The 20615-nt window shown below is 45.3% G+C and overlaps 1 protein-coding gene across 2 annotated transcripts in view; it reads right to left on the bottom strand.

Moving 5' to 3' along the window:
* The window catches only part of SLC22A3 (solute carrier family 22 member 3), a 93190-nt gene that overhangs the window by 25058 nt on the left and 47517 nt on the right, over nt 1–20615 (bottom strand). The window lies entirely within an intron of this gene.

Raw genomic sequence — 20615 nt, 5'->3', positions numbered from 1 at the left:
GTATTCTATTTCGTCGTATGATTATGCCATGTAAGTGGTATGTGCCTGCTTCAGTTCGGAGTAAAGGAAGACAGGAAAGGCTCTTGGTAACATTTGCGTGTTTGGACTCTTGTTGCCTAGTGATGTCACTCATAGGAAAAGGTGTTGCTCACAGGTAGATTGCACATGTTGGTTTCCTGATGTGTATTTACTGAGCTGAGTGCCATCTGTCCTGTCTATTAATGGTCTTTTAGCTTTTCCAAGACTTTTACATTACGTTACCAGTGATTGAGCTTACGCTGAAAGTATACTTTGTTCATCTTTCTTTGATCAATCTAGCTGTATTTACAATCCTTCCTGGTGCGTTTCTGAAACCATTCTTTAAGTTGACATTTTAATTTAAATTGCCGAGGAAGAGAAAGACATTATAAATTGCCATCTGTTCTAAATATGGTGTCAGTGTGCCCCTGATGTGAAAGACAACCAGCCGAGGGGTGCTTGGGTGGCTCAGTCGGTTAAGTCTCCAACTTCAGCTCAGGTCACGATCCCGCTGCTCGTGCGTTCGAGCCCTGCATCAGGTTCTATGCTGACAGCTCAGAGCCTGGAGCCTACTTCAGATTCTGTCTCCGTCTCTCTGCCCCTTCCCCACTCAAGCACAGTCTCTCTCTCTCTCTCTCTCTCTCTCTCTCTCTCTCTCTCTGTGTCTCTCTAAATATAAATACACATTAAAAACACTTAAAAAAAAAAAAAAGAAAAAAAGGACAACCAGCCAGGATCAGGCCTGAGACACAGTGTTTTGCTCAGAATGTTTTCTTCCTGACATGTTACTTAAACTCCATGGACCTTACTTCTCTGGTCAGGAGTGTAAGGATAGTAACCCTCATTTTACTAGTATTTTGAAGATCCAATTAGATAATCTGTTTACACACACACACACACACACACAGGGTACACACACAGCATTCAGTAATGGAAGTGATCAGCATTACTATTGCTTTTTTATAACATTTCAGAGATATTTACTTCCAGATGACAGTTCCCTTGGCACTTTTTTATCTTTTCAGTTAGTAAACTCTAGCTGATGCCACAATGCCTAAGGGGAGATGCTTTTAAAGGTTCCCTGTTGTGAATCCCTTTGTAAAAAGAATGGTCAATCCTTTTTCGAGGCTTTCTTTTTATGTTGGATTTTCTTAAGTTTACCAGGTATATTTAACGCCAGTTTGACATGTTGATCTCCCAGGCCTCAGGCCGGATAATTTTTCGGGAATGTCCACACAAGCAGATGACGCTTCGCGAACGTGCTTCTCAAAGTGTGTGTGGTCCGCGCATCGGCAGTGTGGCCATCACCCGCGAGCTCGTTCAGCACGCCTCAACCCAGATTAGGGAATCAGAATCTGCGTTTTTACAACATCCAAGGAGACTAGTGTGAGAAGCACTGATAGTCAGTGAGTTGTCCCGCCTCAGGGCTGCCTCCTAGAGTTTACTCTCCCCAGGCTGATAAGTAATAGCGCCCCCCAGGCTTCAGAGGAAAGAACTCGTTCGCAGGGCCGGCCAGGGTAGGGGTGGGGGTGGCGGGGACAATGTCAGGTGGCTGTGTCTCCAGCCTTGCAGTGTCATCTGCTTGTTCTCAACAGGTGGATTCTTCATCAGTTGCCATATTTCACAAGGAAAAGGAAGCCACCAATGAGAAGGAGGCTTTATCTGTTCCTGAGCCAGACCCTGTAATTTAATCAGTTGTCGCTGGTTCCCTAAAGCTCTGTTCTCTAGAAGCCTTGACTCACTCAGAAAGCTGTGAGAATAAAATATTGCCTGGGGATTTGGGGTTCACTGATTTGGAGGCCCAGGGGCCACCTTCGAAGTTCAATTGCCCACACGTGTCTCACACAAGCGGCAGGGGCCAGAAGGCGGGGCTGGGCGGGAGGAAGTCCACCGATGCCTGCTGGGCACCCATGCCCTCACCCCCTGGCCCCCTGCCTCGTGCACACCCCCGTCAGTGAGATGAAGGCCGGCACCAGAAGGTCCAAGGGTAAGTACTTAACATTAGCAAGCCGAGGCCAGCTTAGCACTACCTGGTATCCACAAAAGAGAATTTGTCAAACAACCCATAGTGCTTCAGGAATTGTTAAAAACCTCATTCTACTTTAAAACAAGAGTTCGTAGGGGAGCCTGGGTTGGCTCAATCAGTTAAGCGTCTGACTTCGAAGCAGGTCATGATCTCATTGTTCATGGGTTCGAGCCCCACATCGGGCTCTGTGCTGACAGCTCAGACCCTGCTTGGGATCCTCTCTCTCTGTCCCTCCCCAACTTGTGCATGTGTGTGTGCTCTTTCTCTCACTCTCAAAATAAATAAGTAAACTTTAAGAAAAATAAGAGTAGACTAAATATTTACCATGCAGAGTTCACAGTAAAAGGAAAAGTCCACATTAAAATGATGACAAGCATTTGCCTCTTATTAAGGTAGTTAAAGACACATCTCAGTCACCTGGACTGGAGCCACCCCACAAAATTATAGTGCGACTTACACAGTTCAGTTTCAATTTTCTAGAAGCCACATTAAAAGGGGTGAAAATAAACAGTCAAAATCAATTCTAATAAAATGTTCCGCTTAATCCAATCTATCCAACATGTTACCATTTCAACAGGTAATTAATATGAAGTTAACAAGATATTCTACATGCTCTATGAAATTCACCATTCAGCTTGCTTTTACAGCTCATTTTGGTTCAGATTAGCCACATTGCAAAGCTCCATGACTACACATGGCTAGTGGCTGCTGTACTGGACAGAGTGGGTCCCAAGCACTTGGGGCCCAGCCAGGTCTTCTGTTACGGTGCCGTGCAGAGAAGATATTTATTCCATCCGTTTGAGTCTGGCTGGAGAGAGCCCCTCCCCTCCATTCCCCAAGCAGGCACACTGCCTAGAACAGCAAAAGCGCATCTATCTAGAGGTCCCACGAGGGATCCAAAGTGCAGACTCAATATTAGCAAAGGTTAACGGGTTGCAGCTGTGGGTCACGTGTTGGAACATTTCTTCATTTTTAAAAAACAAACTGAAAGAAGGTTTTTTGGGGGGGGGTGTGTTAAAGTAAGAGAAAGAGAGAGAAAGAAGAAAAGGCACTCTCAGATCTAAAACTCTAACCCAAAAGGCTCAGAATTTGGAGGGGGGGCACAGGGACACCAAAATGATTGAATTGAACATGTCCGTCAACTCTCCTACAGCACCTACAAACGTCAGTGACAGTCACTGAAACAGAAAAGTTCTAAATATCACGTTTTAAAGGACGTCCATTGTCTTATACTAAAGTAGCATGCTTGGATACACAAAATTTTTAATTCTATGAATCCACAAATTGAGTATCTATGAGTCACTGATTAGCCAAGGACTTTTTTTTTAAGAGAAAGGAAAAAGCTAGTGAGTTAAAGTCATCTGATATGTCACAAATGAAAGCCAAACCACACTCTTCCACTCATCAATCTTTTTATCACCGTTTCTTTTCAGTCTTCTGAATGCTTCAGACATGGTTTTAACAAGAACACACTCTTTAGCGTGTTAATAACAGGGTAGATAGAAACTCATGAGACGGCCTTTCTCTTCATCAGCTGGGGCAGGGGGTGGTATTTTCCACTAGGTTCTGCGAGCTGTTGCCCACGTCAGCTCTCTTTTCCAGATGTTCAGGTATTTGCAGGATTCCAGTAAAACGACAACTCTGCCCAGTTAGATTCCTGGCAGGTGTCTTTCTGCTGGGGCCTGCGGGCCTAAAGGACTCCTGCCCCGACTCTGGGTTGGCAGCCCTTTCTGGACAGGCCAAGGACAGCCAGGCGGCAACAGGCTCTGCCACACAAGTGCCCAGGGCCACGGTGATGGAGCGAGTCCAGGACGGTATTCTCAGAACCTGCAGGTTGGTGTCAGCTGCCTCCTGTATGTCCCCCCAGGGACGGGGTCTCTCTCCCTTCTCTTCCGTCCTCCGGCCCCTCCCAGCCTCTCTGCAAGCCCAGGTGGGGTCCCCGCCTATTCCCGGGTGCTCCCCCTCCGCTTGGTTCTCGGGCATCTCTTCAGGGCGTTTTGTGCGAATCCCTGCCCCGAACTGGCTCCCACCTGCCGGCTGTGCCGGGGGGGGGGGGGGGGGGACACCTGGCGGCTCTTCCACTTGCCCCTGACCCTGTGTCCCTGACGTCTGTTCCTTTGGGCACGGCCCTCTGTCTGCTCCCAGGGTGCCCCGAAGTTGGGGTTTCTCTGTCGGGAAACGGGTCTTCATAATTGCTACTATGTCTTTCCATCACAACTTTTAAAATATGGGTACACTTCGACCAAATTTATTTATTTATTGTTTTTACCAGTTATAGAAGGTGAAGCCCGCTTTGCAGTAATCATTTGAACTGAAAAGCATTCATCTTCCTGAGTCAGTGGTAACTGAATCCTGTGCTCTTAATCATTTGTTTCTATCTTAAAAGGGGCCTCTGGTGGTACTTATTAGCACTGGTCTGCCAAATAATTTTGCTTCCCTCCCTCCCTCCTTACCCCATTACAGGGGCATGATAAGATTGTACTTCTTGGCCCTTTGTGCCTGCGGGGGGGGGGGGGGGCCCGCTACCCAAATCTGCCAAGGACGTGTGAGCATTTCACTGCTGAAGTAAGACCCCCTCGAATTCTCTTTCCTCTGATAGTCCAGGCAGCAGCCGCTAGGACAGCCTGGATTATAGGCGGAGAACCCCGCTCCGAGGAGAGGAACCCCCAGTGAGCCTACGGGCACAGACGAGACTTAGCCCTTTATCGTTTTCAGCCACTGAGATTTGGGGAGTGCACGTTACACACAGGCCTAGCTTATCCTGAGTGACCAAGAGTCTGTAGATTTCTCAGGTTTACCCAAAAGACCTCTGGGCCACACCTTCTTCCTGATGGGAATTTCCCATGCAAAACACTAAATTTCTATTTGGAATTAAACTTAGCCTGTCTGATTTAAATTTGGAAAACTTGCAATCTTTACGATTTTGCTTCTCGTAATAACCCCTTTTGACAAAATCGCACCGTTAAAACGCCTAAAAGGAAATGGGGACCATTTCTACTGCATTTTCAATTCACAGGCACTAATCAATTTAACACAGAAATAAACCATGAAAGCGTAACACCAAAGCAGAGGGCCCTGGTGCGAACTTCCATCCTGTGGAAGGCTTTCAGCTAAGAAATTGTGCAACTGCCCAAGGAAAGAAAACGTTAACAAATCAAATTTCAGCCCGAGGTAGATCTCATGAAGGTGTTGGTGGGTCTAAAAATCATGATCCCTGTTTACACTTCTGAAGTGTGCTCATACACATCACCTCCCTTTACAAGGTACAGAGAGGGAGGGCAGGGCATCACTGTCACAGAGAGCAAATCTCATTCTTTAAAAAATTTTTTAATGTTTATTTATTTTTGACAGAGAGAGAGACAGAGCATGAGTGAGGGACGGGCAGAGAGAGAGGGAGACACAGAATCCGAAGCAGGCTCCAGGCCCTGAGCCGTCAGCACAGAGCCCGATGTGGGGCTCGAACTCACAGACCTTGAGATCATGACCGCAAAGTCGGATGCTTAACTGATTGAGCCACCCAGGCGCCCCCGCAAATCTCACTGTTTAAAGAAATGCTGAGGGGCGCCTGGGTGGCTCAATCAGTTAAGTGTCTTGACTTCAGCTTCAGGTCATGATCTCACAGTCTGTGAGTTCAAGTCCCGCGTCGGGCTCTGTACTGATGGCTCGGAGCCTAGAGCCTGCTTTGGATTCTGTGTCTCCCTCTCTGCCCTTCTCTGTCTCCCGCTCACGCTGTCTCTCTCTCTTTCAAAAATAAGTAAACGTTAAAAAAAATTTTTTTTTAAATAAAGAAATGCTGAGTATTTGGAGGAACAATCATATCCCTTCTGCTTTATTCCCGGGACGAACAGAATTGTAAAGGGTGCTGTAGAGAAGGGCAAGAAGGAGAGGGGCAGAGAGAGAGAGAGAGAGAGAGAGAGAGAGAATCTTAAGCAGGCTCCATGCCCACCGTGCGGAGCCCAACGCGGGGCTCGATCTCACGACCAAGAGATGGTGACCCCCTAACCGACTGAGCCCCCCAGGTGCCCCACGTATTCATCTTTTGAGGCCAACAAGGTGAAGATGACTGTTTGGTAGTGCACACAAAGCTGGGGTCTAAATGCTGTGACTCATTACCCCTTTCTTTATCATATGGAGCTTTGTAAGTATGCCGTCACTGATAACATCTGCAACCCTGCAACCCGTCTGGATCCTGGCTCAAGTCTGCAGCACAGAAGCACATATTTAAGTCACCAGCTATTTGGTTCCTTAAAAATAGGAGACAGGCTTTGGCTTGGAAACTAATTCAGACTCTGAAACAGGAACTTGATAAATGATGAATTTGCTTAGCAGCTGGAGCTCAAAAAAAAAAAAAAAAAAACAAACCAAAAAAACTGAAAAAACAAAAAACAACCAGCTTGGCATTGAAACAAATCAAGATGGATCACTGCTTCTCAGTCGGAATGGTGGGGGCAGAAAAATCCTGGCATGACTGTGGTAGCTAAAGCCATAGCTAATAGGGGAATATCTTTGCGGCCCTTGGATGTAGAAGAACATTTCTTAAACGAAACCTATAATACAATCAATACGCAAAAATACACACTCACTTGCCCGTATCGAAGAAGCTTAAGGCTGTAAGAATTTTTGTTCAATGAAGAAAAAAGTAGGCAAAGTTAAAAGTAACTAAAACATTGAGGAGAATACACTTGGAATGTCGAAAACCCACAAGGGGTGGTGGTTTTAGAATATGAGAGGAGATCCTATAAATTGAAGGAGGCAAATGCCAGAAAATCCAGCACACGTGGGCAAGGAGACGGCAAGGCAACCCACAGAGAAGGAACCCAAACGGCAGAGTAAGGTGCTTGAAGATATGCGGAATCTCACTAGTAACCAGAGATGTGCCACTGCAAACATTCAGGAGGCGGGCCAAAATTAGAAGATCGGAAAATACCCAATGTGTGTGGGCACCTGGACACTCGATGGGTGTACATGGAAAGCAATCTGGCATTACTCAGGGCACGAATCCTGCCTGCATCACAGGACCCAGCATTACACTCCACGGGGAACCTCCAAATCTTGCCTTCCTCCGGTACCTCAGAAAACCCTTCATTTCCTGTTTATTCGCTCGCGTTGGCGGATGCGGAGAAACTTTTCCGCCGACGGTCAAGTACAACCGAACAGTCAAAAGGCTAGTTGAAGTGTACCTCCATAAATATCACACTCCTTGGTGCGTTCTAGAATTTGCAAGCTGCTCCCTTTCCTTGATTTGCGAAAAATTTTTTCCCATACACCTACTTATTGTTCATTGGTATGTCCTTATTGTTCAATGCAGAACAATCTTTAGAGAGGGACGAGATGCTTCTATGTACAAGCCACGAGCAGATGGCAGATGCCATCCCTGGAATTCTGTTTCCGGAGGTTTTTGATAATGAAGCACGTTTAGTCTCACGGCTTGACTCTGGACCACGGTAATGTGCATCGAGGTGAGCCTGTGCACACGATTTACCCTAATTTTGAACTGTGGGGGCGCCTGGGTGGCGCAGTCGGTTAAGCGTCCGACTTCAGCCAGGTCACGATCTCGCGCTCCGTGAGTTCGAGCCCCGCGTCAGGCTCTGGGCTGATGGCTCAGAGCCTGGAGCCTGTTTCCGATTCTGTGTCTCCCTCTCTCTCTGCCCCTCCCCCGTTCATGCTCTGTCTCTCTCTGTCCCACAAATAAATAAATGTTGAAAAAAAAAATTTGAACTGTGAATTGTTTTATTATATTTCACCAAATATATATGTTCGTTTTCATCATTCACAGCTATACTGACTGAGATCCAATAAGAATACCTTCCTATTTATAAACAAATGCAATAAATAAAAAAAAACCAACAACACTGAAATGGTTTCCAAACACTGCCCATGAAAGCTAAGCTGTCCTTCAACTGTAACTGACAAGAATTTAGATTTAGCCCTATTCAACATCCCTATATGATGAAAGCGAGTATAGTTGAAGAGATAAGGAATTACCAGTCACGGAAACTGAAAACAGCTCCAAAAAGACAAAAGAAACAAAAAAGCAACCACAAAGAATTGGAAAAAATGCATCTTGAATGCCTGTCAAGAAACATTTTTTGAAAGTGAATATTACATGGAGGTTGTTTAAAAAGCAGATGTTTTGAACACAGCGCTTGGTAATTATTTGCCGACTAAATAGATACACAAATGACAATGAGTACCAGCTACACCGGGTGAGTCAGTGTCCTTTTGCTTCTGCGCAGCTTCATGTCAATTAAACTTAAATGGTTTTTCTAAACATGTGGCCACCAAATAAAATATTCTGTGCTTCACTCTGTAACGTGAAAAATATCTCCATGGCAACGATCAATGACTTATTGAACTTAAGAAGCTGGTTATGTTTAGGCAATAAAGTCTACCAAATAGTTTACAGAACTTGGGAAGAAAGGATAGGGTAAAAAATACTACATGAAGCAGACCCTACGGTTCACTCAACTGCCATCAAAAAGTCCATCCCCTAATTTTGGAGCAGTCTCTATAAATACAGCATGTAAATGATCATAAATGGCAGAGTGAATGCTTCAGCTGTCTTTTTTTAAAGTTTATTTATTTTTGAGAGACAGCACTAGTGTGGGAGGGGCACAGAGAGAGAGGGAGAGAGAGAATCCCAAGCAGGCTCCACGCTGTCAGCGTAGAGCCCGACCCAGGGCTCAAACTCACGAACCATGAGATCATGACCGAAATCGAGAGTTGGATGCCACCCAAGCGTCCCTTCAACTATCTTTAGCAAAATTTCTCTAAGGTCTCAAAGACAACTATTTATGCCTGGAGACTACACATAATGATCGAAACAGGAGGAGACGTACTTACACTCTACGGCACTCTAAATAAAATAATCATGCCGAGCATTCATTCTGTAAGCCTCCCTCATTCTTCCTCAAAATCTAAACTATTTGTGTGTGTAGGTTCTGAAATGTGAGCAGAAAATAAAACCAGGATTCACCTTTTCGAGGTAGCAAGGCAACGGTACACCGAGTCACTCAACCCTTCCTACTCAACATGTAGAACTTGTCCACAAGGTCAGTGAAAGGGCAGAATACGATGCACTTGCGTTTACTTTACTGAATCAAAACAATGAATGAATCTTGGAAGCTGTCAAGAGTCCATGTTTATGAAGACGATGTGAGAGGTCCTTCAGCTCTTCCTGAGAACATCATGTAACTTTAACTGTGACAGCTCAGACAACAGTTTTGCAGCAGATGGAGACTAATCCTACTTATGCTGACAGATCAGTGACTCTTATCCCTCCCGAATATTACGACTTCCAGGTGATGTCAAAGAATATAACGGCTGCCCACATGATAGAAGTTGTGCTTTTAATTTCTGTTCATTGAGGCCACATAACAACATAGATTTACTACCAACCCAATAAGATCTTTCAACCCATTAGTTATTATTACGAACAATTGCATCCGCCTTCATCTGAAAAATTAGTACGTATTTATCCAAGGTGTATTAATTCACTCTACAGATAAGGCTTGGTTGGTTTGAGGAGTCGTGCAGAATTTCCATGGTCCCCAAGGGTCTGTGGCCCCTTGGGGCAGACTGCCACCTGATTATCCCATCTGCCATGGGGCTGAAGTTATAGCTGCTGGGAGACACCAGTGTGTTAGCAACCCTGCTCATCAGGATTTTCTGTCTGGTCGCCCTCCATGCCCGTTACTAGGGAAGGTGACAAATTTTGCTTTTACATGAAAGTTTCCTCTAGCAGAAAGAGTGTCCTCGGTTCTGGCCATTCCCCCCAACATTCCCCAGGTTCTTCTCCTGGGAAGGACATAAAGACTTCACTCTCAGCCCTCCTTCACCCGGCCACATCAAGAAGGGTGCATTCACTATGTGGAGAAGGAAGGCTTCCTCCCAATCAGGTTCCCTTTAAACAGCATCAAATTCAAAGAAAAAAGAAAACAGCACAGGTCCATACTATTTGGTTCCAAAACAAGGCATCCAGCCATCTCTGGATTGTGCGCGCCTAGTCCCCTTTGCATCTGCACCCACATGAGGAAGCGTTGGGAAGGCGACACAATCGATATTCTTCATCCAGCCATCTGGGTGCCCTCTCAGGAAAGAGAGGGTTGATCCCATGAAAGATCTAGCACCTGACATCTTTCCTACCATTTTCCCGGATGGGGCCTCGAGCGAAGGAAAAAACAAGTGGACCTTAGTGTGCTTTCTCCTTTACTCTCACACAATTTCCTCCCGTGTTTATTTGCATCAATGGAGCTCGTCTGTATACACCAGCATCAACTTGGCCTTGGAGAATCTGAATGATTTCACCTGCTCCCCACGCTGCACCTCTTTTCTTAGGATTATTTCGTGAACAAAGGCAACTTTCCTGGTGGGATGAAGGTCGAGCAGCCAGTATCGTCATGGCAACGGCAGCTCTGGATTAGGAGTAACGCCCAGAATCCCTGCCAGGGAGCTGGACACACAGGGCTCTGGACATTGTACCCCTCATCGCCTTCGCAGCAGGGAGCGCGTTCACAAAGAGCTAGTATTTTCTCATTTATTCACAGCGGGGAAGCACAGCAATTGGGATTGCACAAACTGGTTTTGCCAAAAACACGAGACTGGGCCAAATGGCGCAGGAACAAAATGCTTCGAAAAGCCGAGCATCTTTCTCGCTCACACAGAGCGTGAACGTTTCAAAGACGGTATTAGAGGGCCGTTCTCTTGGCAAATGCTTGAAAAAGAAAAAGAAAGAGCAAACCCACTCCCCTATTCTATTAGAGCGGGATTCAGAATTAAAATAATTGAATTAAGCATTTTCACAATGCCCACAAAAGAGAGCTACCGTTATTAACAGAATAGAAAAAGCCCGTGTGGCTTATTCATTTTCTTTTATGTTTGAATTCATTCTGTTCATCATGCCACCAGGGCTTGGGCTCGGCAGAAAGAGGCAAGTGCCCCTCTGCATCCTACAGCATGCTGCGGCTGGAAGGGGAGGGCCATTACTCTCCAGGGTGAGGATCAGCCTTTGAGAAGGAAAAAGGGAGGGGTCCCTGATTCCCAGATTATGTAACAACGAATGACCCGCTGAAATGACTGTGAAGGTCACCAGAGCTTGGAGCTCTCTGCGCCCCCCACCTCCATCATCCCCCACAGAGATTTGCTGGAGTCTCAGCAGGAGGGAGAGCAGGCCACGTGTGAACGGAGGGGCCGTGGCTCTGTGCCTGGCCACAAATGGGACCAGGACCTGCAGGTGGAGAGGCCGGTGCAAGGGAGGGCACACGTGGGTCTTGCGTGAGCACACGGCTGTCTGTGGTCTGGGACGAGTCTGCAGAGGGGGCTCTTAGCGGCAGCGGTCTCTCGAAAGAGCAGGTGCCGGTCATCAAGAGAATGTGGCAAGTGGCTTTCAGAGAACCGATGAGCAGATATATAAGCAACAGGCTCCTCCTTTCAAGAGAGAGGGCAAACATTAAGCAGGGGTCAGGCCCTCAAATAGGCTAGGGTTCAAATCAGACTTTTTCTTTTTACGTTTATTTATTTTGAGCATGAGAGAGACAGCATGTGTGCAGAGTGAGCAGGGGAGGGGCAGAGAGAGAGACAGAGAGAGAGAGAGAGAGAGAGAGAGAATCCCAAGCAGGCTCCAGGTGTCAGCACACAGCCCGACGTGAGGCTCCGACCCATGAAACGTGAGATCGCGACCTGAGCCGAAACCAAGAGTCGGACGCTTAACCAACAGAGCCACCCAGGCACCCCAAATAGGCTAGGGTTCAAGACCAAATAAGAACTAGAATAGAAAGGGGAGTAAGCAAGCTGAATAAATCAAATACGTGCAGCTTTTTGTGTGTTTATCAGATGTCAGTCAAGTGTTATTTTAAAAAAGGAGTATCATTTCATGTCGGAACTTCAAATAAAGGCCGTAAAAGTTAAAAAACAAAAAAAGAAGAAGACAAAGAGAGAGAGAAAAGAAGCGAGGGATTGAAGAAGAGACGGCTAGAAAGAGAGGGGTCTGGTGGGCCCTGGGGCGTGGTGGCCTGCATCTGACTTTGGGACCAGTCCAAGGAGCAAACTCGGAGCCCATCCTCTAGTGGCGTCAGGCAGGCAGGCAGACGTGAAGCCCACGTACGTAAACCTTTGTATCTCCCTCTGACACAGCCGGGTGGGCGAGGACTGACCAGCCCGTCCCAGTTTGCCTGAGACTTTCTCAGACTTTCCTGCGTCCCAGGAATCCCCCCAGTTCTGGGCAAACGCGGACAACTGGTCACCCTACTGGCGCCTGAGTCCGCTGTCCTGGGTCCTGCAGGTCCCATTACTCGTCAGTGATGTCATGAGACACCAGGACCGATGCGCAGGATCGAATACCCGGAGTGCACGTTAACAGTAACGCTGCGTGCTTTCCCTTCATACTTCTGACGGATGCTTTTCAAGCTTTTACTTGTATTTAAATGAAACAGTTAAGGTTCTGACAAAGGTGTACGGCCCAGTTATTTCTAGAGGGAGTCTGGAAGTTGGGCGTGAGGAACTGGGGTGGGGGGCCCTGTCTCTCCAGGGTTCCCCACTCGAGATGCTGTTCTTTGGGGAGGCGTCCTGAAAAATCTGCCTTATCTGCTCCAAAGCTGCGATCTCATTCCATAAGAGATATGTCACTCAGATTCCTAGCTCAATGAAAGCCATATGACGCTCCGGAACATCCTCCCATCAATATTTGTATAGGTTAAACGAGAGTCCACCGACCTGGAAAGAGTTTAGGCAGAATTTCCTTTCGTGGGAGGGGCTTAAAATTTAATCACCCACTTTGGGGCGGGGGGAAGGAGCTCACTCTGGATTCAAAAGTCCATCAGGACTGTTTTTTGTGGCTGTTTTTATTGTAGCATTTTCCCCCTTTGCAGGCATTAGTTTTCTTCACGCAACATTTTACCCTCTTCGTGCAATACGGTCACATTTTGAAAGGGTTAAAGACACGGGAACCAAGTAAACAACCCATTTAAATATAGGTCATTCGTTGAACTCGGGCTATTTGTGAAAATGTATTTAGGTAGAGTACTATTAAATTAACTCTCAGCTCCAAAGGTCCATTCTATGTTAGCTATATAAAGTGTCCTGCTATTTTTTATGCATTCGAGAATATTTTAAATTAAAGTTAACATGGCAGCATGCATATTCCAGTAATTTTTATATGCCAGTATTTTTACTGGCATATATGCTATTTTTTATGCATTCGAGAATATTCTAAATGAAAGTTAACATGGCGGCACGCATATTCCAGTAATTTTTACATGCCATTTTTAAGGATGATGGCTTTGCTGGTATGATTGGCACCATTAGTTCTGTGTGAGGTCAAAGAATGAAGCTGGAATTCTGTGAAGGGAAAGTGGTGTATGAGTTTCCGGTGACTTTCTTTCCGATATCCTTCACTATTTTCTAGACTCATGCCTTTCCCACTCTTGACATGGGAAGTGGACTGGAGCCCCGCCTTGGGCACTGCTTGGGCCTGAATTACTTTCTCTGTAATTGAATTCCAGGAAGAGTTTTCAAGTCCTGAGATGGTAATTAAACACAGCATTAACAAAGACAGTACAATAATTGGGCTGAAATTCCGCACAGCCCAGATGGGCTTCATGACAGCCAGAATCCTGGTGTGGTTCCTTCTTTGGAAGAACAAGAGTTACGTTTATAAAAATCCCCCATTGAAAGGAAATGTCATAAACAGACATTCCCAAGGCTGGAAAGTCCCTTTCTGTAGTGATATTGGCGTCTGTGTGATACTTCGTTAAAATACAGGTAAGATGGCAGCTATCAAGAGTTGGAAATCACTCTGGTAACTGAGGTAATCTTAACTTTAGCCTGACACTATCTAATGAGGTCTTAATCTTTTCTATTTTCTATTTCTTATATACCTGCCTAAAGGCTTGGGATCAGAAAGCTCAAGCATTAGCTCCTGATGTTATGTAAACATGCCACCAGGGACACTGCCCACGAGTGTATTTATGCACGAATGGGCATCAATATAACATCTGGCACTTGTATTTTAGTAAGTTGTAGGTTAGCTGTGAACAAGGAACTATATAAGCATAGCATCAAAATAGGGAAATTACAATCAAGACTTATTGGTTTTGGGGGCCAACACAGAACAACATCGCTAATGAATATGGACAAATATTCAGTTCTACGCTGTTAGAAGCTCTTTGTTAACGAGAATTGCAACATACTCTTTTCCATGAGCATATCGCATACAAAGACAAGATGTGGAGGAGTAGGGGAGGAGAGGGAGCTTTAGGGTAAGGGCTTTTAAAATCCTTTAGAAAAAAATGCAAGCACAACCACAGCCACAGCTGCTACCTATGCAGTTGTACGATCTGGGTCGGCGAGCGCCAAAAGCTGTTTAACCAGCGTATTGGTTAAATAATGCTGCATAACAACCATCGATCTCAGTGGCATAAAATAATAAGCATTTGTTTACCTCACACATCTGTGAGTTGGCTGAGAGACTGCTGATCTAGGTTTGGGAAGTTTTGGTAAAATAAGCCTTACTCCAAATGCTTCTCAGCCTCCTCTGGGGCCAGGAGGGGAGCCTGGGAATATTCTTCTCCTGGTGATGGCTGAAGTGCAGAGAGCAAGCCCACATCTCAAGAGCCTACTGCACCACGTCTGGTGGTAGGTAACCTGCCATTGGCCAAAGCAACTCACATGGTCAAGGCGTGATCAAGGCCAAAGTCAAAGGGCAGGACATACATTTCACCTGCCACGAGACCAAAGCCAGTTACGCTGCCATGCCCGATATCAATGGAACCAGGAAGTATTTTCATCCAATGGAAATGAGGGCCGGGACATGAATATTTCAAACAATAAACTACCACAATCCACCGTCACCCAGGTAACCAAAAATGTGTTGAATCACTAAACCCTACTCTGGCAATTGAAACAGTGCTATTATGATCAGCTACAGTTAGGTTTGGCCACCATAACAGACACCCTCAAATCTCCAAGAGCACACTAAGACACATTGAGCGGACTGGAGTTGACTGAGGAAACAGTTGGGTTTGGGCTGTATTCCATGTAGTGGCTGTAGGTCAGCTTCTGCAGCTCTGTTCCAAGTTGTGGTTCTTCTCATTCTGAGACCACGCTAAAGGAACAATACCAGTTTGGGATATGCTGTCCTTGTGGCGGAAGGAAAGAGCCAGAGAGCTGTCAGAAATGCATGCTGCCTTTACAGCTTCTGCTCTGAACGGGTACCTGGCCACTTCTGTTCCTTGGGCCATCAAGTCAGATGGCCAAGCCTCAGTGGGGAAGTATATCTGCCTGCCTGGAGGCACTGCGGCCAGTCACACGGCCACAGGTTGGGGGGGTGTCATCCTCTTACAGAGAGAGGTGAAGAGCTGGAAACAAAAACACGGTCTATCACAAGTAGTACCGCCTCGTGATGAGAAAAGGCCACTAAGCAACAAGCCCAGCTCTCCACTACGTACCAACAGACCAAGCCTACTACTACCTAAGCCTGAGCCCACTTAAATACTTGCTCGCTTTCTCAGCTGTTTTGACACACATTCAGTTTTTAGGGCAATGGCCATCTCTTCAGACCAGCATTGCCATTCGATGCCTCGTTCAATCACACACACAGTACTGGTGCGTGCCTACCGTACGAGAATGGAAAGTCGGATCGACTGGTAACTTACTAGGCGTGAGGCAAGAAACAACACACTCCAAGTGACAGGTCGGAAGTAACGTCAGACTGATGCCAAATTTAACCGCAACGTGTGAGAAGTCTGCCCGGCATGGCCAGGGCAGGAAACAGTTCTATCACCGACATGCTCCCCGGGTCAGATGATGGCTGTGGATGCCCCGAATGACATTAGGAGACGCTGTTGTGCCATTGCTGTGCCTGGGCTATACCTACGTGGTCTTGCCAAGAATTTGGTTTTAATTTCTTCAACTGTGCCTTAAACAGTACAAAGGCACCCACGTAAGTGTCTAAGCCAACTGTCCTCCTGCATTGGCTAAGTGCCTCGTGTTCCACACTCAGCCCCTCCGCTGACCCTCCACGGGGGTCTTTGATTTCCGTTTTCTACATTGCTTCAGCTTCCTAGAAGTTCCACCCACCTGCCTCATCTGCATTGGGTTTATATTTTTGGACTTTTCTTTTCAGTAAATAACAACTACACTGTTCAGGGGCGCCTGGGTGGCGCAGTCGGTTAAGCGTCCGACTTCAGCCAGGTCACGATCTCGCGGTCCGTGAGTTCCAGCCCCGCGTCGGGCTCTGGGCTGATGGCTCAGAGCCTGGAGCCTGTTTCCGATTCTGTGTCTCCCTCTCTCTCTGCCCCTCGCCCGTTCATGCTCTGTCTCTCTCTGTCCCAAAAATAAATAAACGTTGAAAAAAAAAATAAAATAAAAAATAACTACACTGTTCATATATCCAGAGAGCCTGATGTTCTCATCACCTGTATTTCTACCTTCCAGCTGTGGCTTTAACAAAGTCAGAAGCCAGCTGGGAATTCTGGCAAATGGAAGCCTAGGGACCAGTGAGACAGAGAGCCAGAATTTATTGGCCCATGAGATGAGCAACATCCATGTGAAATATAACTGTGATGGTTTATTACCCAGCCAAACCTTAGAATAACCCACCTGGTTGAATGCTGGAATTCAATCCACCCTACCTATTTCTTCCCATATTCCCCTTCCATTTACAAAGCCCAGGGGGTTGGTGTAATCCTAGTTTGTGGTGAATTTCAGGATCTCTTCTGTGATACAGAGCATTGTTTTAAGCTAGGTTTTTTGATCCCCATAAAACAGACCAGGATCTTTGGTGCCAGCGATGGCACGGGCTGGGGTTTGGGGGTGGCTGAGGAAGACAGCATAGCTGCCAGTCCTCCTGCGGACAATGTGCGTCAAGCAGATTCTTTCTAGTTGATTCTAGCTTCACTGCAATCAATGATGTGCACCCTTAGGATGAGGTGGGGATTGGAGAGGTCTTGGAGGATGCGGTAATTTACGTGATAATAACTTCTTCCTAAAGTCGGGATTTACTGACAAAAAGGTTCTGTGGAAAGAGAAAAGGCTATGATCCTGGGCCATGGGGGCGTCCTTGAGATTATATCCAGAGAGCAGGGATACCAGTTAAGGCAGCAAAAGGACACAGAAGGTTTGAAGTGACTATGTAAACATCAGGTTTCAAGGTGACCCGGACATTGACATGGGCAATTAGTTATCTGAGTCACTAGAACATGAGAAATTGACAGGGTTACACAGAAACCATAACAGGATCCTGCTTTGCTTTTGGCATTGGGGCTCAAGCCAATGCACTTGAGTGCAATTCCACCACTGGCCAGTATTTCTGAGTGTTATAAACTGTATCTTGCACATGGTTATGCTTTGTGGGAACATTAACATCTCTGAAACAGAAAATTGTAGTTTGGTCTATAATTTGACTGAATTCCTCTATTAGCAAGGGGTTTTAAACTGAAATGTCAATTCCTTCTCTTCTTGAAGACAATACTTTGCTTTTCTGCTTACGTTGTACAATTTTAAAAGGTTGGGGATGGATAGGTTCAGTTTGAAGACATTTGTTTCAAGCCTCAAAGCACCCTTTGAGAAGTGGGTGATTCTAAGAGTGAGACCAGAGACCACAAGATGAGCCTGGGAAAATGTCACCGTACTAATGAGCAAAGCGGCATTCTGAAACTCCTAGAATATGGCAGAGGGAGCCCGGAACCAACAAAGATGAGCCTTGTTTGTCCAAAGATGGGGCAATCTAATCACAAATCAGGATAATGACAATAACTGAGAAGGGCTGACTCATAGTAGGTTAAAACCCAGATGTTAATAATGAGGCTTAAAAATTTTTTTTAAAAACCCCACAACACACAATTCACTGATAACTTTTGCAGAATGCAGTGAACCGACTTGTTATTTTGAAAAGAAAGAATTACACATGTTTCCTGCCTTTCGTGTAAGACCTGTATGTCAGAGTCACCAAATGATTGATGGGAGAAGTTAGTCTTTATGTAAGTATTCCAGCAATAAATGAAATAATAATGATAACATGGGAATACTGTCACTTGCGACCTCTGATAAATTCATAAATCTAGGCAACAACGATCAGTGGCAGCTAACATCACAAAAGAAGAAACAGGCAGACACGAGCTATCTCTTAATGGAAATGTACTAAACCACTTACGAAGTAGGATTGCCAAAAGTATCAAACCCAAACTTAATTAAGCTCTAGATCTACCTACCAACTGATAGGGAACACAAGAGACAGAGGGCCATATTAAAGGATCCTAAGGATGTAATCAACAAAATTTAGACTGCAGAAAAGTCTACAGAAACAAAAAAAAAAAAAGGAAGAAAGAAAAAAAAAAAACCCTAGCATTCTTTATTCCCAAGGTTGCAAGGAAAAGAAAAGAACAGGAACCTATAGATTAAAGACCGAAGAGGCTTATGAGCCAATCACAATATATAATCATCAGACAGTGGTGGCTGGGGCACTAAAGTCCTCGAGAGACTCATGTCTGGCTTCGAACCTGACTTTCAAATGGAGATCATCTCATTGCTTAAAACCAGAGTTAACATGTTTTGGAAGCCACTGGATCCATCATTCACGATCCTTCCACAAGCACAACCATGTAGAGCATTGGACTACTTCCCCGGGGAAATGTCTCTACAGTGTTTGTGAATTAGAAGTGGGTCAGTGGGTCTACGGGCGCAGCGTTGAACTGGTCCCCCGAGGATGTGCAGAAGTAGCTGGGGCCTCTTAGCAGTACTCACAATAACACATCACATGCCTCGTCAAGTGGTGCCTTCTCCTGGAAGCCATCAGAACACACTGGTTTCTTTCTTTCTTTTTTTTTTTTTTTTTTCTGTTTTTTTAAAACCTTGATGTAGATCTGACAAATGCTTAACGCCAGGACTACGTGTGCAGTGTCTTCAGGATACTGCTGAGCGAGGAGTAAAAATACTTATTGGACTATTAAAACTGAGTGCAGATTATTATACGTTTGATCCTGTTGTGAAGGCCAAGGCTAATGGGATGAGAGCAAGGTGTGAAGGCAGTGGATACTTTTTCCCTAAAAGGAATACACAGCCCAAAGGTGCTCAGAGAACCAGGATCGCTTTAAACTTAATAGTTAAAACAGATTTTTTTTCTTTTTATCTTTACCACACATTGTATGATCTGTAAACCCCCAGGTACATCATCACAATCCAGTGACAACTGGTCAACTGAAACCTTTGTAAACATGGAGGCTCCTGCTTGTTGCTGAACATAAGAGTGAAGGAAAAAGGTAGAAAACCAAATATCTCCGACCAAGTTCTGGGGGGTTGGGGAGGTGATAATAAAACCAACGAAGCCTGTTTTCTATCAGAATGTTCTATCGAAACTGAGTGCTACCAAAAAAAAAAAAATGTTAGCAACCTAATATTCTTCAAGATTCGTATCTTCCAAAAATTCTTCCCTCACATCCCTTTATAAGAAATCTTCTGTTATTCTATATTCACTTAGTCTCTGTAGTAAAGCATTGCCATGTCTTTTTTTTTTTTTCAAAATCTTATTTATTTTTGAGAGAGAGACAGAGCATGAGAAGGGGAGGGGCAGAGAGAAGGAGACACAGAATCCAAAGCAGGCTCCGGGCTCCGAGCTGTCAGCACAGAGCCCGACATGGGGCTCAAACCCACAAACCAAGAGATCATGACCCGAGCTGATGTCAGACACTCAACTGACTGAGCCACCCGGGCGCCCACATTGCCATATCTTTTTATATATTATTCTCTAATTATTCAGGTGTGGCTTCAAATATATCTGAGGCATATCGAACCTTCCAAAGAGCAAAGAATAAGCTTTAGTCCCCCCCATTTCTTTTAGTGTAATGATACAGAAGCACCCCAAAAGGCTTTGCTGGACAAAGGAAGAAGAAAAAGAAGGGAGGAAGGGAACGAGGTAAGGAGGGAGGAGTAGGCCAGCCAGCATGTGTAAGTCTAAAGGTTGAAAACTACATTCTTGCTCAAGCTCTGATTCGCAGAAACAGTATTTCCAAGACTCAATTTAAAGACAAATCTTTAGACTACACTGAATGTCAAGAAAAGATCTCTAGTTTGTGCAATTAAGATGAATGAATGATTTCCGCTCTGGAAAGCAGTGTGGAGGTTCCTCAGAAAATTAAAAATAGACCTACCCTATGACCCAGCAATAGCACTGCTAGGAATTTATCCAAGGGATACAGGAGCACTGATGCATAGGGCCACGTGTACCCCAATGTTCATAGCAGCACTCTCAACAATAGCCAAATTATGGAAAGAGCCTAAATGTCCATCAACTGATGAATGGATAAAGAAATTGTGGTTTATATACACAATGGAATATTACGTGGCAATGAGAAAAAATGAAATATGGCCTTTCGTAGCAACGTGGATGGAACTGGAGAGTGTGATGCTAAGTGAAATAAGCCATACAGAGAAAGACAGATACCATATGGTTTCACTCTTATGTGGATCCTGAGAAACTTCACAGGAACCCATGGGGGAGGGGAAGGAAAAAAAAAAAAAAAAAAAGAGGTTAGAATGGGAGAGAGCCAAAGCATAAGAGACTTAAAAACTGAGAACAAAC

Source organism: Prionailurus viverrinus, chromosome B2, assembly GCF_022837055.1.
Source record: "Prionailurus viverrinus isolate Anna chromosome B2, UM_Priviv_1.0, whole genome shotgun sequence".
NCBI lineage: Eukaryota > Metazoa > Chordata > Mammalia > Carnivora > Felidae > Prionailurus > Prionailurus viverrinus.
The sequence above is the reverse complement of the archived record's forward strand: the minus strand, read 5'-3'. Positions and strand labels throughout refer to the sequence as shown.